Source organism: Alexandromys fortis, unplaced genomic scaffold (genome assembly GCF_014885135.2).
Source record: "Alexandromys fortis isolate MF-2015 unplaced genomic scaffold, M_Fortis_MF-2015_v1.1 scaffold_110, whole genome shotgun sequence".
NCBI classification, from domain to species: domain Eukaryota; kingdom Metazoa; phylum Chordata; class Mammalia; order Rodentia; family Cricetidae; genus Alexandromys; species Alexandromys fortis.
The window spans coordinates 1,451,232-1,474,575 of record NW_026068014.1 but is presented as its reverse complement, the minus strand read 5'-3'; the positions used below and the strand labels follow the sequence as shown (position 1 = coordinate 1,474,575).

Below are 23,344 nucleotides of genomic sequence, written 5' to 3'. Positions count from 1 at the left end.
GAGAGAGAGAGAGAGAGAGAGAGAGAGAGAGAGAGAGAGAGAGAGAGAGAGAGAGAATGATCAGGAGGGTGAGCCGGAGAAATAGAGAAGACAACTAATATTTTATTATGAAAAATTTAGGCAGAAAAGACAAAATGACTTTGGAAACTTTAGCAGGCAGAGCCATATTGAATGGAACTAGTCCCTGGGGGCTTAAACTGGAGCCACAATAAATCTTTTCTGTCTTATGTTGCATTTATTAAGCATTTTGCCATAGCAACTTGAAAAAAAATGAACATACTATTCTATCATTATGTTTTGTAGATCTGGTGCCTACATGGAAGCACCTTTGATTGTTATTTGTATTTCTCTTGCCAAAAGTGACATGGTAAATGTATTTTTTTAAAAAAAAAGTTCTGATATTAGCTTTCATAGAAAATTACCTGTCTTATCAAAGTTTTCTAAGTTTGGTTCATTTCTGCCAATAGTGAGTAATCACTAATGGCTTTGATTGCTCCTATTTGACTTTGGCATCCATCAGAAACATGGAATTTTGAAATGAGAGACTTTCAAAGCTTCCCAAGCAGCACCGCTGTCTGGAGACCATGCGTTCAAAAATATGAACCTATGTGACATTTCTCATTCAGACCATGACCACAAACAGGAGCAATCAAAGCCATAAGTATACAACCACCATGGAAATCAGTGTGGTGACTCCTCAGAAAGATGGGAATAGATTACTTGAAGATCCAGCTATACCACTCTTAAGCATATATCCAAAGCATGCTCCATCCTACCACAGGGACCCTTGCTCAACCATGTTCATTGCTGTTGGGTTTATAATAGCCAGAATTTGGGAATATCCTAGGTGTTTTCCAACAGAAGAATGAATAAAAAATATGCTACATTTACACAATGGAGTATAACCCAGCTGTTAAAAAGAATGAAACTCACAGGTGAAAGAATGGAACTAGAAAAAAAAAACATCTTGCGTGAGGTATCCCAGACCCAGAAAGACAAATATGATATACATTCACTTATATGTAGCTATTACTGTTAAGTCAATGATAACCAAGCTACCATCTGTAATCCACAGAGGTTAGGCACAAAGCAAGGTACTATAGGTGTAAAGGGAAATAAAATAGACAGTTAAAGATGGATACTGTAACTATTAGAAGGTTGGGGGCTTGAATGGGAGGATCTAGTGGAAAAGGGAGAGGAAGCTGAGGGAGGGAATATGGAGGGAGACAGCTAAAATTAAGGGTCACTTGATGTGTAGTATGGAAACACAATACAGTAGAAACTTCCTAAAATGTATACCTACATGAAGGTTATCTAAATAAAAGTGCCAAATAATGGAGGGAGACTAAGTCTCAACCGACTATCTCTTGTCACCAAGTGAAACTTCCAGTATTGGGACTGGGTTACATTCAATTGAGTTGCTGACCAAATGGCTCTATGGGATGCCCCAAACAACAATGCAGACTGTTGCCAGGACAATAGACTGCTCTCCACAGATTGGCACCAAGGCCCCATGGCTGAAGACAACATCCACACAACTCATTGAACACGGAGAAGTAGAGTTGACACCTACATAGAAGCCTTCACTGCTATATTCCAGCATCTTTGGTATCAGAAGGTACTCTGAATGCTACCAGAAGAGACATGCAAATACTAAGTCAGCCACAAACCCTTCTACCCACAATGATGTATCACTTATAAGACATGCTACGGCAATGGTGGCACAAAGCGTACAGGAGTAACCAACCAATATCAGACTTGACGTAAAGCCCACTTCCATGGCATGGAACCCATACTTGACATTGCTTGGGTGGCCAAGGACCAGAGACTAGCTATCCCATAGACCTAGGGTAACAGTAAAACAAAACAAAAATGTGATGCTAAAATGTCTCCTAATGACATTCTGCTATACTCATAGATGCGTGCCTTGTTCAGCCATAGTCAGATGACTTTTCTCCTGGTGCAGATGAGAATAAATATGAGACCCCCAGCCTGACATAACACAGAGAGTGAGAGACCGGAAACACTCAACTCTATATGAGATGTCTCCATCAAATCCCTCCCTTCAGAGCTCAGGGAACACTTGTAGAAGAGGAGGCAGAAAGGATATAAGAGCCAGAGGGGTTGGAGGATGCCAAGAAAGCAAGACCGTCTAAATCATCATGCTCTCTATGCTCTTCTGCACTCATAGAGATTGAAGCATAATGCATAGAGCCCGTGCAGGTCCTGCTCCAGGCCCTCTGTGAATATATTATGGCTTCAACTTTAGCATTTTATGATATTCCTGAGTGTACAAACCAGTGGGTCTCTGATTCTTGTGCCTTCTCTTGGGCTCTTTTCTTTCTGTTGATTTGTTTTGTCCACCTGGGATGTGATAGCGTTTATTTTATCTTATTATATTTCATTTCATCATATTTAATTATTATCTCTTAGAAGCCTATTTGTATTCTAATGAGAGACAGAAATGGAGTGGATCTGGAAGGGAGGGGAGTTGGGGCGGTACTTGGAAGAGTAGAGGGAAGGGAAACAGTAATCAGGACATATTATGTGAGAAAAGAATCTATCTACAACAAAAAGAAAAAATATGAAAAGAAAAAAATGGGATTATCACAGAAGAATCACCTGCCTTCTATAAGTGACAAAAATCTATTAGTTTTTTCTTATTAAAAGTTTGAAATTGTGTTGTCTTACATACATGTGTCATAGCTCATTTTTGTATATTTATGTATCTATGTATCCTGTTTTGAACAAAAGTGAGCTATAAATTCTAGACATGATAGGGCAACTAATCTAAAGCTTAATCCCAAATTACTCATAAAAAGACTTTATTTAAAAATTCCTATCTGGGTCAGGCACGTACAGATGCATTATTTTCATCTTTTATGCCTAGATTTTGTCTATTAGATATGAGACAAAATTTATAAAATAAGTAATATCGGAGGCTTTGCAATACAGTTTTTCTCAGTAACTGTTGTATTACCTGGTCTCTCTCTCTCTCTCTCTCTCTCTCTCTCTCTCTCTCTCTCTCTCTCTCTCTCTCGTTTTTTGATTGGTTTAAGTAACTGGATTTTTCACACTTGAAATTTTTTTTATGAGCATAGCATATAGGATTTATTTTGAGAGAAACAAAAACATTCTAAATTAATGGTAATATTTACATAATTCTATACATATAATGTAAACACATTCAATTGAATATGTTAGATGAGTGAAAAACAACACACTTGAAATTTTTACCATTAGTAAATTATTCTTTTTTTTAAATCTTTACATTCTTTTGTTAGAGCAAGATTCCTGGTGATACAGTGGTCTATTTGCTAAGCACAGTCCTGTGCAGCAATGGAACACTCTCCATCTACACAGACTTTTGTGACACTATGGTCATTAATGGAGTCATTCCATTTATAAAGTTCTGCACATCAAAAAGCTTTGAGCAGGTTGTCCAGTAGTCATCTCTGAAAACGTGGCCTTTAATTGTAGCTTTATTTTACAGCATTAAAACGCTGATGCATCAGGTGGTTCCCAGCAGACAGATTCACAGAGTCATATCTGAGAGCTTCTGCTCCATTCCTGGGACAGAGCACTCCTGACCACCTCAGACGGCTGACTCTGCCAGCCCACCTTCATGACTGGTTGGCACTGCCAATGAAGACACGCCAGCAGCTGTCCTTCGTACAGATTGCATTAGAGCAACAGGTCCATGACACAGTGGAAGAAAGTGCTGTCAGCATATCCAAGTAACTAAAGGGCCATTTAAAAAGATGCCCGATTGAGATGATCCAAATCCCCTTAACTCAATCTGCAAAGCCTTGAGGTCACCCTGCAAAGTATGTATAAAAAAATACAAAGTTGGGGAGACAAAGTTTAACATGCTGTCATTAGGCAGGTCAAACTTGTACTTGTATATTGAGCATCTGTTCTGGCAGAAAAGCATCCGGTCCTTTGCGTACACATTGGTTTTATTGCAACAAAGCAAGTTGTACACTTCAATATTTAAAATGAGCATCTTTTCCTTCCAGTAAAAGCCAAAAAAATTAAAAATAAAGTTATGACAGAGAATGTCAACTCCAAATAAAACCCTTCAGATTCTGCTGATCCTCCCATTGAGGGGCAAGGCTCAGTCATCATCAGGAGAGAATATTACCTTACAACTGTTGTCTTCAACTGCAAGAATAACAGTTGAGCATTACAATCAGATGTGCCAAAGGAGGAGCCATGTTGCCACAATGCCCACTTAACCCCCAGACACCTCAAATCCACCCTTGATGACCATCTATACCCTACTTTTCTTCTTACTAAACAAGGGAGAATAGACAGATACATGTATTCACATGGAGAAACAATGTAATCTCCAAACCCAATAAACAGAAAAAGGGAAAAAGCTAGAACTCTAAGCATTACTACAGGGGCCTGACACCCTCCAGCAGAGCCAGGGGAGCTGGAGGGCTTTTCTTATTTTCCACAAAACACAGTGGTGGTGTTAAATCCATAATTTGAGACAAAAAAAGGCTAAAAATGAATTTAGAAAAGAAAAGTAGAGATTCTTTCCCCATTGTATTTTGCTCCCGGTATTTTTCCCAAAGTAAGTTCAGAAACATGGTGTTGAGAGAGCTCAAAAACAGGATGACTGAGCACAAGAGGGATGGGGTGGGGAATGACTGCAACCTGCTCTCAGGGGTTGGAGAAAGTTAAAAAGTGAAAAGCAATAAAAAAAGAAGGTTGGAATGCACCCGTCTTCTGTGCTAGTGATCCTTGTCTTCATCCTCCTCTCCCTCCTCCCCTTCATCATCATCTGTCTTCTTCACTCTCATCCTCACCCCCTTCATCAATATCCTCCTCATCTTCTGCCTCTCCATCTTTATCATCCAGATCAAGAACCAAATATTACTGCAAGGGATTTGGCCAAATACCATCTTTGATGCCCTCCTAGCTCATCTGCACCTGCGAGAGAGTGGTCAGTAAACCTGCCAACCAGCTCTCGGGTTCTGCCTCTTCCTGCTGGCCTCAGTCTGGATTTGACTGGAGCATTTTGTCAAACCCTTTCCAGATTTCCATTTGATTTCAGTGAACTTTGAAGATTGGTCACCACTCTGAGTCAGATGGAATTCTTTGGAGAGAATGTTCTTTTCAAAGTAAGAATTTTCATCAAAATAAAAATCTGTTCAGTAACCTGAAATTAAAATTAAATCAAATTCTGTCATGTCTGTTATTTGGGAAGATAGGAATCTTACAGTTTTCTGTAGTTTGTAGCCTTTAGCATCAGAACCCACATGATCTGCATCTGTGCTGTTGGATGCCGAGGTCTTCAGTTTGGTTTGCATTTTTCTATATAACTTTACTTCACTTCTGGTCAAACAATGCATGGCCTTCTAGTCTTCTTTCCCAAGCAGAGCAGACACATATGGATACCTAACAAATGTTGCTACCCCAAAATCTAGGATTTTGGCAATCAATTCTGACTCTTTTGAAAAAAAATGGTTGGCAGAGTTTGTTATATTTTTGTTCAAATTTCAAAATCTCCTCACTGGCTTGTTTATTAAGTCTGCTGTTTCATGTTGTATGCCATGAATATGTCAGTTGCTTCTCGCCATTCTTTTCCTCCCCTCTGCGGGCCAGGAGAGCGGGCATGTCCTTCAGCTTTGGGACAGGAGCCTGTCTGTATTTCTCGAACAGAGGCAGGAGCGTGGATTACTGTCTGAGGGCACAGCACAAGAGAATGACCAGAAGCCAGAGGCCAGAACCCGATGTTCTCAGCAGGAAGAAACCCACAGAAGCCAGTCAATTATTCTTAGCACCTTGCTCCTGATGCTCTTTAAAATGGTTGCTCTTTTGTTTAGTAGTTTCTTGGCAGAATATTTTAAACAGATAATTTTTAATTAATCAATTTGATTTAAATTTGATGTAATCAATTTTTTTTGCTTCATTGTACCTGATAAATCTCGATACATGAATTATTCACCAATATTCCTTAGAAACTCTGTGTTGTGTGCATATTTCTACTTTGATCCAACAATGTATAACATGGCAAGATTATGCGTCCAGGCTCTTGGCATTTCTGGTGTGAGCACATGGCCTACTGCCTTGTGTTGTTGGATATATTTGTTTTTCTGCTTTGTTGAGACTTAGAATTTCTTTGTGAGTTATGTACATGTGCACTTGGGAAACAGCGTGATGCTACCTAAATGTTTACCATTGTTGCTTTTCGTATAGCTGCTGAGTTTTGAAGGCTGCTCTGTTATTTGGGAAAGTAGGATGTCTTACAGCTTTTGTAGCCGGTAGCTGTTAGCATTAGAACTCACACATTTTTGTTCTGGCTTTGTGCATGGGACCTGCACCTGTGCTGTTGGAGATCAGGTCTTCAGCTGTGTTTGCATTTTCTCAGTATAAGTGCTTCTCCTTGTGTGTCCAGCTTTTATGAATTACCTTGCGTATGCCTTGTGTCTATCCGTATGTTTTGCTTCCTTCTGTGTCAATCTGAGCCTTTTCAAGCACTTTTTTATTATCCTAATAGCAGTGTGTACTCCAGTAGACAAATGATAACTACACCGCACAAAGAAACCCCCAGCTCTCCTAATCCTGCTCTCCAAGGACAACGGCTGTTAGCATTATGTTGCATCTCATTTAGTTGTCTTCTGTCCCTTAAGAAGTTTGGTATGAAATAGTTCTACTTTATTTGTCACTTATTTTAAAAAGAGTGTTACTTTCAGAGAATAAATTGCACTTTCTACCTGTTTTCAGAATTTCATTCTGTTTACCGTTTCTGTGTTCCCACATCCAGCTATTCATAATGCCCACTCGTGGATTTGCACTATAGTTCAGACTAAAGAGAAAAACTCCAACTAGATGTTTTTCTGAAAACTTCAGTTCTATAAAGTTTGTTGTTATGCAGAATATATTCTCTGATCTGCTTTGACTAATGTCTACTATAGTAGGTCAAAATGAGCTGGGTGACGTGTGATTGAGGCTTTAAACTTGGAATATTAAAATGAAAGGATAGCTACTAATATTTATCTCAGGATGACAGACTTTAACCCAGGGTGTTTTGAACAAATTGGGTCTATAAGTACAGAGTATATGTGGCCTCCATCCTTGGGACGCCTGTAGGGTATTTCTCTCTCTCTCTCTCTCTCTCATTCGCCATCTCACTGAATTGGACAAGACTCTTCTACTTGCTTTCAACACTGATGTGGCCTTGATGTTCTTCAACTTCCATTCTACTCTTCATGATGATGCAGATAGTTCAAATGAACCTTGAGAATTAACCCATGGAACGGAGACATCAGTGTTAGCAGTGTTTGCTGCTGTTGCGTACAACCCTGTCTGGTTCCCAACACCCACACCACACCAGGCAGCTCACTACAACTCCAGTTCCAGAAAATCCATCATCCCTTACTGATGCACATAAACTCATGCCAGCGTGTGCATGTGCACATGCACATGCACACACACACATTCACACACACACGCACACACACAATAAAAATGTGACTCTTCAGCATTGTATTGATCTGCTTCTTGGAACAATGTGCTTATTGCCTTCCTCAAATATTTATATGATCGTTGTCAAAATCTTGTTCTGTTATATTCAAAAGGCACATTGAGGTGCTTGAAACCACATCAAATGTTTCTTTGTTTGAGGAACATTTGGGAACCCAAAATTGCCTGACATATTGATACTCAATTACTGTATACTCAGCTTCATAAACCCAGATGAGCACACCAGTTTTTAAAGATAATCACAGTTTGTGGTTACCTGATATAATGATAGTATTAATAGTTAAAATTCCAAAGATTAATAAGACCAGCCGAGCATGGATGGGCCAGTTTTCTCATATGTTGCCTGGACATTTGTACCACAGGTCACAGCTTTCTCAGTGTTGATGTAGTTCAGGTTCTCATTATTAAAGAAGTCCTGATAAAACTTCTGATTGGTGTTATGGGCAAAGTCCCAAAGAAAAGAGGAAGAAGAAAATTATGAAAGCCCTGGTACCGTGATGATATATCATGCCAAAATTACCTCTGTAATTTTGTGTATCTCTCCTCACTGAGCTGTAGATAATTGTTTTCATTTCTCACTTACGAAACATTTGGTCTTTGGCCTGATTGACTTATTAGAGAAGCAAATAATCAAACCTTTGCCTAATCCTACATCTGACAGCAAAAGTCACATTTTGATATTAATCGTGACTGGCTCTTTGCCGTCTCAGTGTCATCTGTATCTCTTAATGGAGCACAGCATCAATGATGGCAGAGAACTCAGGGCTACTGACGGGAGACAACTTCCTAGGAATTCCTTGTATCCGTACCACCTCCACGTTCTTCCACTTGACTCAGGAGACGAATGGCTCATTAGAGACAGACACAGAAGCCAGAGCTACTGTTGTATTCAACAAGCAGTATTATTATTTTAACACAGAGAATATGGGAACAGACTTCCTGTTCCCCGCTGCTGCTGCCTTTAAGTCGGGTATAATGAGGCTCTTCATGCTTGCAGACTAGCTCTTCCCCTCTCTCTCTCCTGATTTGGAATTCTCTGAAATTGAATCAGTAGTGACTTGAATTCATTCTGATGACTGGCCCAGAGTGAAGCTAAGGAGACGAGCCTTTGATAATAACAACAGAGTTAGAATTGGTGACACACGCCTGGGAAATAACCATCCTGTAGACAGGATGTTGACTTTCAAACATGAGTTCTTATTCTATATTTCCCGTGGGATCAAACTTCTTTGTTCCAAGGAAATGATGTTTTCTCATTGCCTAAGATCAACTTCAGGACAGCGCTGGATAGCTTTTCTAAACTCCAGGTATTTGGCTTTGTGCAGAGGCTGAAACTCTCATCTCTGGTGCCTCCTGAATGAATAGGTATGATGCAAGAACCTTGAGTGACAGCTCTCAAGGAACAGAAGTTCAACATCAGCTTCCTCACGAAGAGAAACCGTAAAGTTGATTCTAACACTGATGCCTGTATTAAGACCTTCCCTCTTTCCCAAGTTTCAGAATACTTTTGTGGACTTCAGTCACTTGGGAAATAAAGCCAACAATTCACAAATGAGACTTCATAAAATTAAAAACCTTGATACAGTACAGGAAGCAGCTGATCAAGGAAGTGACGGCTTCCTGAAGGGATCAAGAAGCAAAGAATGATGAACGAAGGCCCCCAGCTTGTTTATTTTATAGAGTCCAGGGTCTCCTGACCAGGGAATGGTGCCGCGTATGGTGGTCAATCTTCTCACCTGAGTGAACATGACCAAGATAATCCCCTACAGCAGGAATCCCCCACTACCCATCACAACTCCACCCCTAGTCAAGTTCAGACTCTGAACTACCACTGTGAAGCTAAAAACCTCCACCTCTTGCTTCCAAGGACTCATGACCATTTTATTTTAATGCCTTTGGTCCAACTTTAAACATCCTCATGGTCTTTAAAAACCCCAACACTTTCAAAGTCCAAAGTCTGTTCACCACGAACTCCTACATAAGGAAAAAAAATAAATTACATATTTTCAAAAAAAATGGCACAGAGTAAAGATCATATTCCTAAATGAAAGATCCCAGGAACAGCAAGGAACAGTCGTACTAAATCCTGCAGCTCCACGTTCCAGTCCTCCAGCTCTGCAGCCCTCAGCACACAGTCCTTCCTGGGCAGACTCATTCCATGACGTCAGCTTTCCTCAGCGCATCTCTGGTGGTCCTGGGATCACCATAATAGCCTCCCATTGTCTTCGCAGCTTCGCACAGTTGGCTCCCTGGGCCTCCATGCAAGGATGTTAAGTCATTTCCTGCCTTATCTAGCCACGAACTAAAAGACTCCTCCACCCTTTCAACCCTTCATCTCCCATGCTTGCAAAACTACAGGGACCATGCCGCCATGCTCTGCCAGCTCCAGAAGCGTCAGCCGATCCCCGCTGGCCCACAGGTGTCTGAGCTGACCCTGATGAAGCTCGTGCCCAGGCAGTTGCTTTGGAGGAGCTTGGAATCCCTTCAGCTTAGGCAGTCTTCCCAAATGAATTTGGGTCATCGTTAGGGAGAGCCTCTGGATGGGTGGGGCTTTGCCCTGGGAACAGCTTTCCGGTTGTCTCAGTGCAGAATAAAAGGTTTCTCTTTAGTGATGATGATCTTTTAAAATAATTGCAGCTGCTTTCTCAGCGTCAATCTGATATTCCCCTGTTTTGAAATTTTATCTGGCAAACATATCAGTCTATTATTTTTAAGTTCAACTTTACTTGGATTCTCAGGACACAGAAAGAGTGGAGCCATATTTGTAGCTGTAATATGATGAGACTGGCCCCAAGCCCAGTTCCGTCTAGAGTTCTTGTTTTCCTTTGAGAATTATGTATAGGGCTACTGCAGTTGTGTTTCTCTCTCACCATTGATGGCCTTCTATCACAGTGGGGAGGGGATAGTCTCAATGCACTGTGTGTGTGTGTGTGTGTAAAATGCCTATTGTACATATGTAACATAGTATTGTATAAATTGAGAATACACAATGAAATAAAAAATAAAGAACTATATGGCAAAGCTGACTTTGAAATTTAGTCTCTTTTCACCATTCCTTTAAATATCTGATGAAAATGCATTTAAGATTTTCTGAGGTGTATATGTATCTGCATATTTGTTTATATTGCTTGGTATCGTCTACTTGTGTTTCTCACGCAGACTTGTGTTGATCTGATTTACCTGCAGTGATATGTGTGGTCTACTACATTCACTGTGGCAGAGCCTTCTGTTGTTTGAACAGATCCAAACTGATTCATTTTCCCCTTTGTCTAATGGTATGCTATTTGGATGTTTCCGTTTTTATTATTATGAACAATGCTGTTGTGACCATGAAAGAAAAGATAAATACATTTAATTATATTGCATTGAAAAAGATCTTAAGGAAGCAGAAAAGGCAATTGGTGAAATGTATTTTCAGTGCATATAGCAACCAGAGGGCTGGTATTTGGGAATCATAAGAAACCTATATGAAGCAATAGGAAGAACATAAGGGCAATAACAATCAGAAATAGTTACGGGATGATTTACTGAGAAATAGAAGAGTCAACTTGAGTGGCCAGCCTAACAGTGGCAGATGTCTCACAGAGCAAAACCAGATTAAACTTACATAGTTATACCTATTACACTATAGGGAGAAGAGAAAAAAAGCCATGCTGAGTTCATGTGGGTTGATGAAAGCACATTTTTCATGGCTTGGAGAGGTTTAAATTGGTACAATTATTTTAGAGAATAAATTGAAACAGTCTGGTAGAGTCAATGGTAAAGACATACATGCAGAGAAAACTCCTACCAGGGTGTCTGGAGAGGTGTGTGATAGACTCCGGTCCTCTGACTTGGGTCGTGCAAGGCACACTTCATTCGAGTGATTTAGCTACCTCCGTCTCTAATCACGAGCATGCTTTGACTTTTGTGTGATTTTCGTTTGCTTGTTTAATTTTGCGCTGGGATTGAACCTTGGGACCTTGTACATTCCTGCAAGTGCTCTCACGAGGCTATGTGCAGGGCAAAGGGGTGAGGGAGGAATTCTGGGTAATGCCTGAAATCTGAGTTCAATAGTAATTTTTCTGCCTGGTATCATCTGTACATTTTAAAATAAAGTTGGAGTGTAAAAATACCCTATGAATTTAAATTATTTCTCTCTCCCCTTTACTCCTCCTCCTCTGACATCTATTGTGGGCAGTTGGGCAGCGTAGTGTGCTAAAGTAAAGGAGTCAGAGCTGCTACTGTTTATTGCTTTTAAGTTTTATTTTTAAAGCTTTAGAGCACAGACGTCTGCGTTCTTATAAACATCTCTACCCAGAAGGAAAGTCACAGTTTTTCAGGGAGCTTCCCATCATCCGAATGAACCCACCCTGTTTCCTGTCATCTCCGCCTGGTCCTTCGGAAGATGCTTTGTAATAGGTGGTGAATAGCAACCCATAATGCACTTCTACCCTGCGCATCTCCTGGGCTTTTATCTGGGAAGAGACAGTAAAGGCATCCACTTAGTCACTGGAAGGAAATGAATACACAAATACAGAATGGTTTATGAAATTACTGAGCACAGCCAAGAATAATTCCCCAAGGTTCCCTCTCTCAGCTTCTAAGAGTCAGAGGAAGTAAAAATAAGAAAATATGACGGCACCATAGCAGAGGCATTTATGTGGTCCTCAGTGTACTCTGATGTATTGTTCCTAAAACATTGCAGGGGAAAAATAAACCGCATTCAACAGTTCTTCCCCACAACCCCTAACACAGTATGGTAACACACAGAGGAAGACCAAGAGTTCAGAGTCTCTCTAGATGACACAGTGAGCTGGAGATCAGCCTGGCTATAACGAGTTCCTGTTTTAAAAAAAAATAAAATTTCAAACCCAAAACAAAAATAAAAAACTTTTTCCTACTTATGTTGGACAGAAATATTTTTTAAATTTTTGAATTTATTCTCTGATAGTTTTTATACACGAGGGTCATATCCAGGCTTACACACAACCTCCAACCCTTCCAGATTCCTTTTTGCAAACTGCTTCTCTGTGTCAAAAAAAGAAACACAAAACACAAACACAGAAACAAATATTGATTTCATTTGTTTTTACATATCACATACAATAGCACAGATGCTGAAAAGAATCTGACTTTGACATTCCAAATATTCTCCAAATTTGTGATCACTTCCTTCTCAGTTAGAAAGCTGAATTTCTGTCTGATAAATGAGATTTCAGAAGGTGCAGTGTACAGATGATCAGACTTGCCAATAGTAGAAACCCTGCAGGCAAGTAATGTCTCCTATAATTTGTATCACTCCATTACTGATGAATAATCTTTTCAACAATTTTGGAATTAATAACTCAGATGGAAGGCACCCTGAATTTTCTGCCATGATAGAATGATGCCGTGTGGAGCATACCTGCTTCTACATGCTTTGCTGTATGAATTTTTTCTGCTTTGTGGGGGAACAAAGAGACACACATGTTCTCCCCTCTTCAGACTTTAGGGATGGTCATCAGAATCCGGAACAACAAAGAAGTTAAGGATGCATGGCAGAGAAGAGGGGAAACAGAGCAGGCAACACTTTCCTAAGCCTTGCTAAAATATTTTGGGTGTCTGCCACCCACTGAGACCTCTATTGCCCTTCCCTGCCAGAGGAATGCATCCCACAGGGCCTAGGGAGGACGCACCTCCTCTGCTCCCATACATTGCATGCTGCTGCCGCTCGGGAGCTGGGTCTCCACCCAGCATTTAATTTGGGTGCCAAGATTAGTGATGTAGCTCACATGCAAGAAACACAGAATACTTAGTACTCATATCATGTGGACCTTTGGGGCAGGCGGATTAGCTGCAGAGATGGGCAGGGAATGAGGTTTAGTGTGGTCTAAGGTAAGGATTCCAGCTCCAGGACACTGGAGTGCTTGGGAAAGCTGCCTTTCTTGGAAGCTCAGGGAACTCCATTCTGACTGAGGGAAAGAGAGAGGATGGGCTAGCTCCGTCTGCTTGGTCTAGTTTGTTCCATGGGAACATGGCACATTCCAGGTCTTCGTGGGTGACAGCTGCAAAACATGGACAGGAAGACAGAGATCTACCCTCACCTGCAAGACTTAAACCACTGGGCACCTGAAGGGGAAGGTAGGCTCTTCATTCAGGGGTGTGAACGGAGGAAAACCAAAACCTCAAACACTGGCATGACCCCTCCCCCACAACCCTTTTCTTAGCTCCCTTTATAGCATTTAAAATTTCAAAATCAAAGGTTCATTTATAGTCTAGAGAGATGGCTCAGTAGTTAAGAAGACCAACTGCCCTGCCAGAGGACCCTGGTTCTATTCCCATCACCCACAAGGTAGCTCACAACCATCTGTAACTCCAGTCCCAGGGGGACAGTTCTCTTTCCTGGCCTCTGTGGGCACTAGGCACTCAACAGGTTCACAGATATATATGCAGGCAAAACATACATAATACAATAAACATACATACAATAAAAAAATTAAAGCTTATTTTCTTTTGATTCAAGCTGATTCAAATGTCCATGGCAGTGTGAAAGTTCACCTTCCATCAGCCACTTAAAGAGAGGCTGTGCTTCCACTGTGAAAATGGGATAAGTGCTTACAGAAGGCACCCTGAATGAGCTCTTTTGAGGGCAGCCTAAATGGAAAAAAACCTGCTCTTGGTATAAAGACATGTTCAGCGTGCCCATGGCCAGGTAGCACCACTGTGGCAATTCATTTCAGCAGGAGTCGAGATGGATGAGAGACACAGGAGATGGAGTTATTGGAAGTGAAAAGGGGACAGAAAAGGGAAGTGAGTTTGTGGTCAGAGCGAAAGGGCCGGGCACATCACAATTTGACTAGTTAATTACCCTAGCAACCAAGTCCTTGACTAGGGCGTTTCTGTTTTCAAATTACATTTTAAAATATTTGTTTATTATTATTTTATGTATATGAGTATTTTACCTGCATATTATCTAAGTGAACCATATGTCTGGCAGAGGCCAGAAGAGGGAGCCAGGTAAATTAAAACTGTAGGTACAGACATTGTGACCCACCATGTCAGTACGGGGAACCAAACTTAGTCCTCTGCAAGAGCAGTAAGTGCTCTTTGCTGTCTCTCCAGACCCTAGACGTACATTTTTTGAATTAACTGTCTTCAATGAACGTACATTTTTTAAGACTGTTATTTTAGGTTATCTTTGTTCTTTTAGGCTAATTTCTGTTTCAGTCTGCCCACTGAGTATGGGCAACATCACTCTGAGCAACTAGAACTAAAAACTTCCCTACAAAACATCCTTGCAACATTTCAGATAAGCCAACTTTCCCCAGATGACAGCATCCTTTAGCAGTAATGGAGGAGTGTTAGGCAGCAGAAAACTGAAGGTGATGCACTGTAACCTCGTTTCACCAAGTGCTGGTCCAGCTCTGGGGATTGGGCACAGAAAACACAAGGAAACGACTCCAAGGGTGGCAATAAAAACTTGGAACGTTTTGTGCTTCACTGTTAAATAGAGTTGTAGATATTTAGGCAGAATATCAAATAAGAAAGCCAGAGTTACACATGAATACGTGCTTTTCAAGGAAAGTCACTCAGCAGACATCAGCTGAGGCTCCGTTAATGAGAACAGTCAGTGAGTGCTCGTGCTGGGAGAGATGTTTTATTAACACCGTGTCATTGGTTTCAGAAATGCCTGAAAAATGGCTCTCAGAACATCCCATGAAGCCGAGGTGGACACGTGGAAAGTGTAAAGAGCTGGTGCAGGCTGTCTGCAATCTCCTTTGGCTGGTACCTGGGTGAACAAGAGTCCACTGTGGGCCGGGTGGCTGGGGACGGTCAGAGGGACTGGTATTGCTTGGAGACAAAGTCGACAAAGAAGAAGCAGGGCTCCAGGTCAAGGACAGAAGACTGCAGCAGGAAGCAGGGGCGTGGCACATCTGAGGGGTCTGCCCTGAGTGTAGAGAAGGGTGATTGAGCCTTGCCAAGGGCTTTAATAACATCTTGTTTTGTTCACAGTGCTCTAGTATAGACACATATATTTTATCTATAAATAAGAATTATTAGAGACAATCAAATGCAAATAAAATGTAAGAGTTTGGTAAAGATCCATATTTACACAGATAAGCGTAAGAAATAATGTACACGTACCTCCAGAGGGAGGCACAACACTGAAAATATTTGCTATTGCTGTCACGTTTCTGTGACATATGTGAGTGTTTATGCACAGCATCTAATATTGTTTTACATTTTTCAAAAATTTCATTAAGAGTATGTGATTTCTGTAGGGAACTTTTTCCCTTCAACTGCATGTTGCTGTGGTTTAGTAATTTTAAGTATTATGAAGTATTTCACTGACAAGATATTCCACAATTCTTTCCTCATCTTCCTATGGGTGGCAGTACCTCGACTTTCCTAGTTAGAATTCGAAGAGAAGCCATCTTGAATCATTGAATTTGTGTGTCTAGAATTTTCAAGATAATTGCATGAAAGGAATTACTAAATTATAGGAGTTATTTATTTCGGCAGTAACCCTCATGAGTTATGTGCATGACAATCAGTCCTTTCTCTTTTAACCATTTTATTAACCAATAGATAATGCTCAATGGTGCTGAGTTTACTGCTGAATTCTGCTAGGTTTTTAAACTTCAAAGATATTCTTCCAACTTCTTAAGTTTGGAGTCTTGATTTTCCAGTCACACAGCAAACACTCAATATATTTAGAATTTGTTGTTGAGTAGAATGTCAAATCATTGCAAGCATTTCTTTTGTTTGGTTGACCAACTGTCCCAATGAGATGGTTAAACCATCTCCCTCCACAGATCTGTGGGACAGCCAGTTTCTATGCAATAGTGAGTTTGCTGCCACTGTCTGGACTATGTATTGTTTACTTGTCTATCTCAATGCCAATGCTATAAGCTATGTTTATTATAGCTTGTAATAAATCTTGATATTGGTATATGTTGTATCTGAGATTAAATAAGATAAACTGGCAAGAACCTTTTTATAAATATTTACCACTAAGAGTTAATTCTCTTTTTGCAAAATTATCTTGATTTTTATTTGCTCATTGCTTTCCCATATAAGTTTATGAGGTTAGAAAATTCCTTAAAAAATAAAGAGTTTTGTGTATAGTTAGAGGCTGTAATTAACCATATGAAATGGTATGAGCTAGCAATGTAGTGATTTAGAATGGTTAAAAGTCAAACTGAGCGCTAGCCAAATACTAAGGATGCCAGGCTACATGTGCTCTCATTCAATGCCGGGGAACAAAAGATGGCACAACCACTTTAGAAGCCATTTTTGCTATTTCTTAGAAAAATAAACACCTTTACCACACAGCCAGCTGCTTCACATCTTGGAATTTACTCAAAGGCATTGTAAACATTCTCATATCAAAAAACAAAGAAAACAACATGAGATGAGTTTGTTAAATGTTAAAACTTGGGAACAATGAATAGTTGATACAAAATAGAATATTGTTGACCACAAAAAGACATAGAAGAAACTTAGACATTTTTTTTTGTTAAAATAGCCAGTCTTAAAAAGGCTACATGTTATATCATCTCAACCACAACAGATAACATGCGGGGGGAAGGCAAAACACATGAAAATGTCAAAGGTCAGTGGTTGCCACAGGGTGCGGGGAAGTTAGTGGGATGGATATAAAAGTATTGATGTAAAACTAAGTTTCAAAATAAAGTAATGAGATGTAAATAGAGTATATTTATTTGTAATAAATATCACTTCACATATATGCATATAAAATCTACACTAAAAATTATATCGTTTTCTATAAAAATAATTTTCAGAATAAAGTAAAGTATGTCTCTGTGTATTGGCTAGATCTTTTATTACTATAAAAATATTCAATTCAGGCTACTTATGAAGGAAAGGAGCTTTTTGGTTTATGCTTTGAGGTTCAAGAGGAAAATGTTAATTTATTTTCTAAAACTATGTTGCGCACCTAACACAGTGATTTTGAAAACAATGTTAGCCACCCTTACGTTGAAGGAGAATAATATGGATCTAGCCTTTGGGGAAAACATCTGGCTATCATTTGGGGCCTCCTTCACTCATGTTTCAAACTGGACCAGATCCGCTTTCCTAATTTTGTTTTACTGGTGGATTCTTTTCTCCACTATGACTTGCTGTTGCAGTTACCTCCACTGCAAGAGCTTTTTGGTACCCTCCAGTAACCTCTCTGTCTCCACTGCCCAATGAACCATATCATTTCACTTAGAGACATCAACAGGCACCATCATGAAAGGATCAGGACAAGTTGCTAACAGGGAGAACTGTTTTCAGAACTCAGTTTGGCTAGTGTTATGTCTGGTCTTTGCTGTTGGACTACATCCAGAACGAACTAAAGTCCAAAAGTGCAGGGCACATTTTTGAGGGATTTTCCCTTAAAGTAGGATGATCTACTTCTAATCTGGATCTTGAGGCGGAAAGACACACCTTTAATTGGGCCACACCTTCTACTGGACTGAGCAACTACTGGATCCTTGGACTTTATATTCACAGCCAACCATTGTTGGACAAGCTGGACCGCAACCCATAAAACATCCTAATAACTCCCCCAATATAAATCTCTCTTATCATCTATCTATCTATCTATCTATCTATCTATCTATCTATCTATCTATCCATCTATCTATCTATCTATATATCTATCTATCTACCAATCATCTATCTATCCTGTTATTCTAGAGAACTCTGACTGATGCAGCTAGTAAGAAGTTAGTATCCAGGTGGGCGTGATGGTACGTGCATTCAATTCCAGAACGTGGGAGGCAGAGGCAGGCGGCAGAACTCTGAGTTCAAGGCCAACCTGGTCTACAAAGCAAGTTCCAGGACAGCCAGGACTACACAGAGAAACCCTGTCTTGAAAACAAAACAAATAAAAACAAAAAGCCAGTATCCACAACAGAGGAAGTAGTCCAATGAATAAATCAGAAAAGTGAATAAGTCAAAGAAGTGCTACCTAATACTGTGGAGAAATTCCATGAAGCTGATAGGCCTGAAAGACTTCCAACAAGGCTTCCAACACTGTAGAGATGGTCAGACAGAATTGTGCAAACACTGCTGGAGAGTAGATTGTATCACCTAGCAGATTCATGTGTGACCAGACTCGATGACAAGGCGTTCTACGAGCAAGAAGATTCTTGGGAAACTCCTCACACACTAGGAGGCAGATTTTGCCAAATGCTAACAGCAGCATTGTTCACAAGAGAAAAAAATGCCAACAACTCTAAATGTTAGACATTAAGATACATACGACAAGTGTGGAAGATTTACGTAGTAAAATATTGCACCACAGGGCAAAGGAATCAACCTCAGAACACCCATCAGCATAGATGGTCTCCAAGGCATATACTTGAGCAAAAGAAGCTGGTTACAAAGATGGAGTAAACCATTGTAAATGTTCAAGCATAGGGACTCCTGAGTCATAAAGACAAAGCAAAATCAAAGCCAGATGAGATTGCGAATGAGTGGAGGGTGACAATCACTTCTCAAGGGAGCAAGAAGGGGAGTTCTGCCACGGACCAGAGTGGCATCGGGGAAGGATGATCTAGTTCTTGGCCTGAGTGGAAAGTATGCGGATCTTCTTTTATCGTGTTCTTTACAGACTCTCAAATTGTATTTTGCAATTCTAACAGAGCCTCTGTAGGCAGAGAAGTCAGCTCCCTCGGAGCCAAGGCGACTTGCTCTTCATACTATTAATTTTGCTCTTTCATTTCAGGCCTCTCCTTCACTTCATTCCCCTCTTCTTTGCCCGTCTTCAGTAATCACTGTCTCCTGGCTCCTCTGAAATCTATTCATGTGTCATATGTAAACTCTAGAATCCACACCAGCAGTAGCCCTACTTTGTCCTAGATAGCAAGAAGATATGATATACCCTAAAGAGACAGTTCTTACCTAGACAAGGGCAGAATCCAGTGGCTTTGTAAGTAGCTGAGTGCAAAGGCTCATTTCTGGCAGAGATTTGTGAATCACGGGGCCTGCTAAGCATCGCAGTCCAGGCCTTACCCTCTATCAGGGGCCCACACACCTCATTACTTCCTGTCTGCAGTGCTGATCAACCTTACTGGATACCAGTGGCAGAAGCAGTTTCAGGAAGATTTTTCTGTGAGCCATAGAGAAAGAGGAGGTCAAAATCTGAGCATGCAATCTAAACAGTAAGGGTGGGAAAGATAGTGGCCAATTCTAGAGGTGGTGTCTAAATTCATGGACACAAACATATGTGTCAAAATAAAACAGCCATTTTAACAACACTAGAGGAAGACAGAGTTTGTTCAATCAACTCCTCCGAAACCCTTCTCCACTGAACTTCTGTGTTGAAGCCTGAGTTTCGCATTTATTTATTCAGCATTAAACACGATCCCGTTCATCTTTATTTATCCGTTTGTCTCCATTCTCCTCGAGTATTAGCTTGAATTTGCATTTACGTGTCCTTTGGAAATTAAAACATAAAGATGTATGCTGTATGTCAGGAAGAATATTTATCTGACTTGTCTGACTTGCTTTCGGCAGTACGATCGGATCAGATGCCGGGTAACACTTCAGAACAACGGCTTGAGTGAGCCAGTTCACTGCTGGCTTAGCTGAAAGGAATAGCATGCATTTCCTTGAAGCAAAAGTCTGAGCTACTGAGGCTCTGAGTTGCAAACTTTATAATGGTAAACTTAACAACATGCGTGGGGAAACGGCAGATACTCAATATTTAGGTTATTTCTTCATTAAGCCTTTCTATGGATCCTGAATAACATGGCAGTTCACTTCTTTTTATAGCATTCCACCTACATGGTATAATTTAAGGTAAATGCTGTATTGCATATTTCAAATATAGGTTGTCATCTTAAATACCTTTATGTTAGTGCTAGAAGTAGATAGACACTTGTGTGCCTGTGCCAAGCAGCACCATGACATCATCCTCCTCTGGTTCAAGAATGTGCTTCTATAAGACAAACATGTCAACAAAGGCTAAGGAACGCCATCACAGAGAAAGCACGTGGGTATAGTGGTGTTTTAACATGCTATACAATGCTTTCAATGGAAGATTGAGATTTGGGAGAGAAATGTATTCCATAGGGAAAGAAAGATTAAAATTAAAACAATACATTTGAAAATTTGATATATTAATAATGTTACTAAAGAAAAACTTCTCTTATTTCTCTATGCTTTAGAGGCATTTTTTTTAGTCCAAAAGCTAAGCTTATGAAGGGCCAGTCACTCTTGTGTGGCTCCATGTATATCTAAGCTCATCTCAAGTTTTCCAGGACTATTCTCCATCTTCTGATGGTCTACAACAGCCAACAAGCCATTTATTCTACTTTTGAATTGTGTTTTAAAGAGAAGTTTCCCTAAAAATAGGATAGTGATTTAAATTCAGACAAGGGCCTCTGTTACTGCAGCTAGACCCTTTTTGAGATCAGCTGTCAATAGATACACACAGCAGAGGGGTATGGGAAGGAACAGATGAAGGACAGAATGTCCAAAAGGAAAAAACATTTATCTGCTGTGCTGTCTTACTCACATTCAGTGGACGATTACATGTCTTCCGATATCTTGATGTCAGGAGTGACAGTGAGGGGACAATCCCATCATGTTCCGTGCTGTGCTCTTGATAGCACTGTGGCATGTGGAAGGGGGAACACCTGTTCCTCCTGCAGGCTGTGACAGTGGCAGGTGGAAGTGAGGATAAATCCTGGTTCTTTTCGGGAGCTCTGTTGGAGAATATCTGAGTGGTGTCTATGCCAACATGATTGTCCCTGTGTAAACCCAGGAATTACACAACAGCATAGTACACACCCTATGTACGCAACATATGATTACATTAGTAGAACATGCACTCAGTAAAAAACAGTTTGGTGTCACTTTTATAATAGACACTGTGGCTTTAATCACTTATCCTTGCTAAAATATTGAAAAAGTTGGAAACAAAATGATTCTTTCTATAGCATACAGAAAAATGATGTAAGCCATGTTCACCTTCCAGAGAGGAGAGTCTTAGGATACATGTTTCCGCTATAAAAATATGTTAAGTCCACTGAGTAGATCAAGTGCTATGTGACTGCACATCACGGGCACATATTTTTCTTGGCTACTTAAATTCTGAGACATACTTCTCAATATTTGCCATAGGAGGGAAAGGGAATGGTATTGGACTTTTCTTCAGAGGAAAATTAAGATCCGATGCCAATTAAGGTTGGTAATGATACCACTGGGTATATGGAGTTGGAGATAAGCATGAACCACAACCATCCTGACTACTCACTTGTAGACATGGCTAAAAAAGAAAACCAAACCAGTCTTGGATAGTGTCCATAGAGCGCCTCTTGTGCTTCGGTGACCCCTGGAACAGGAAGAGCAGGAACCCAGAATTTCTCAGGGAACTGACTTTTCCTTGCAGAGGTGACAAAGATAATATTCTTATTAAAATGGGCAATGCATGGGGGCTGGAGAGATGGCTCAGTGGTTAAGAGCATTGCCTGCTCTTCCAAAGGTCCTGAGTTCAATTCCCAGCAACCACATGGTGGCTCACAACCATCTGTAATGAGGTCTGGTGCTTTCTTCTAGCCTGCAGACATACACACAAACAGAATATTGTATACATAACAAATAAATATTTTTTTAAAAAAAAAAAACTGAGCAATGAAGCACCAGCTTAGAAAGTGACTAAATAGAGAGGTTAGTGCACATCAGTATTTCAGGGGAAATGTGTGGACACGATGATGGAATGAGAAAGAGTTACATGCTTCAAAAACTAAGAAAAATTTATCAAACATTAAGAGAATTATCATACTAAACAAACAATGCTACTATGAACATAGTTAAGCACATATCCTTGTGGTATGATTGAGCGTCCTTTGGGTATATGCCCCAAAGTGGTATTGTAACCCAGACCCAGAAAGACAAATATTATATGTACTCACTCATAAGTGGCTTTTAGGTGTAAAGCAAAGAAAACCAGCCTACAATTCACAATCCCAGGGAACCCAGACAACAATGAGGACCCTAAGAGAGACATACCTGGATCTAATCTACATGGGAAGTAGAAAAAGACAAGATATCCTGAGTAAATTGGGAGCATGGGGACCACGAGAAAGGGTTGAGGGGGAGAGGAGAGGCAGGGGGGAACAAAGAAAAATGTATAGCTCAATAAATCAATAAAAAAGGAAAACAAACAAACAAACAAAAGGAGCAGAATTTAATACAAACAACTAACCACAGCCATCACTAGCTACAAAGCTGGCACCTTGGGGCTGGGAGAAGGCTCAGTCTACCTGCCATGTAAACATGAAACGTGTTTAGCTCCAAGCACACATGTGAAAAAGACAAGGTATGGTTATGGGCATCATGAAGGGGGCAAGGGTAGGCAAAGACAAGTGGATCCCAGGAGCTTGCTGGTCAGGAAGTCTAGTCAGTCAGTGAGGACTGGTTCAATGAGAGATCTTGTCTCAAAAGAGATCATTTAAGGAAGACAGCCAACACTGCCCTCTGGCCTCCATTTGTGCTCTCTCTCTCTCTCTCTCTCTCTCTCTCTCTCTCTCTCTCTCTCACACACACACACACACACACACACACACACGTACGCACGCGCGTGTATGTGAGTGCACACACATATCAGGGTGGACAGAGAAGCACAGCTTTCATATTTAGGAGCAGGTCTGTCTAAGTTCACCAGCGTGGGTCTTAGCAACAGTGATGGTAAAGACAAAGATCTTAGTTGGAGAACATTTCCTAGAGAAACTACTTACTGAGGTGTGAGTGGTTAACTTATGAAAATGGTAAAACACCATGATTAACATAGAGCTAATCCATGAAAGGAAGGGTGGTGGGGAGAGAAATGGATTAATGGAGTCAGGTAAGACCTGCAGTTCTCAAA

At 40.5% G+C, this 23,344-nt stretch overlaps 1 pseudogene; it reads right to left on the bottom strand.

The window, feature by feature from the left end:
- Nucleotides 1-4,742: 4,742 nt before the first annotated feature.
- LOC126513761 (protein SET-like) overlaps nucleotides 4,743-23,344 on the bottom strand; it is a 34,558-nt pseudogene continuing 15,956 nt past the window's right edge.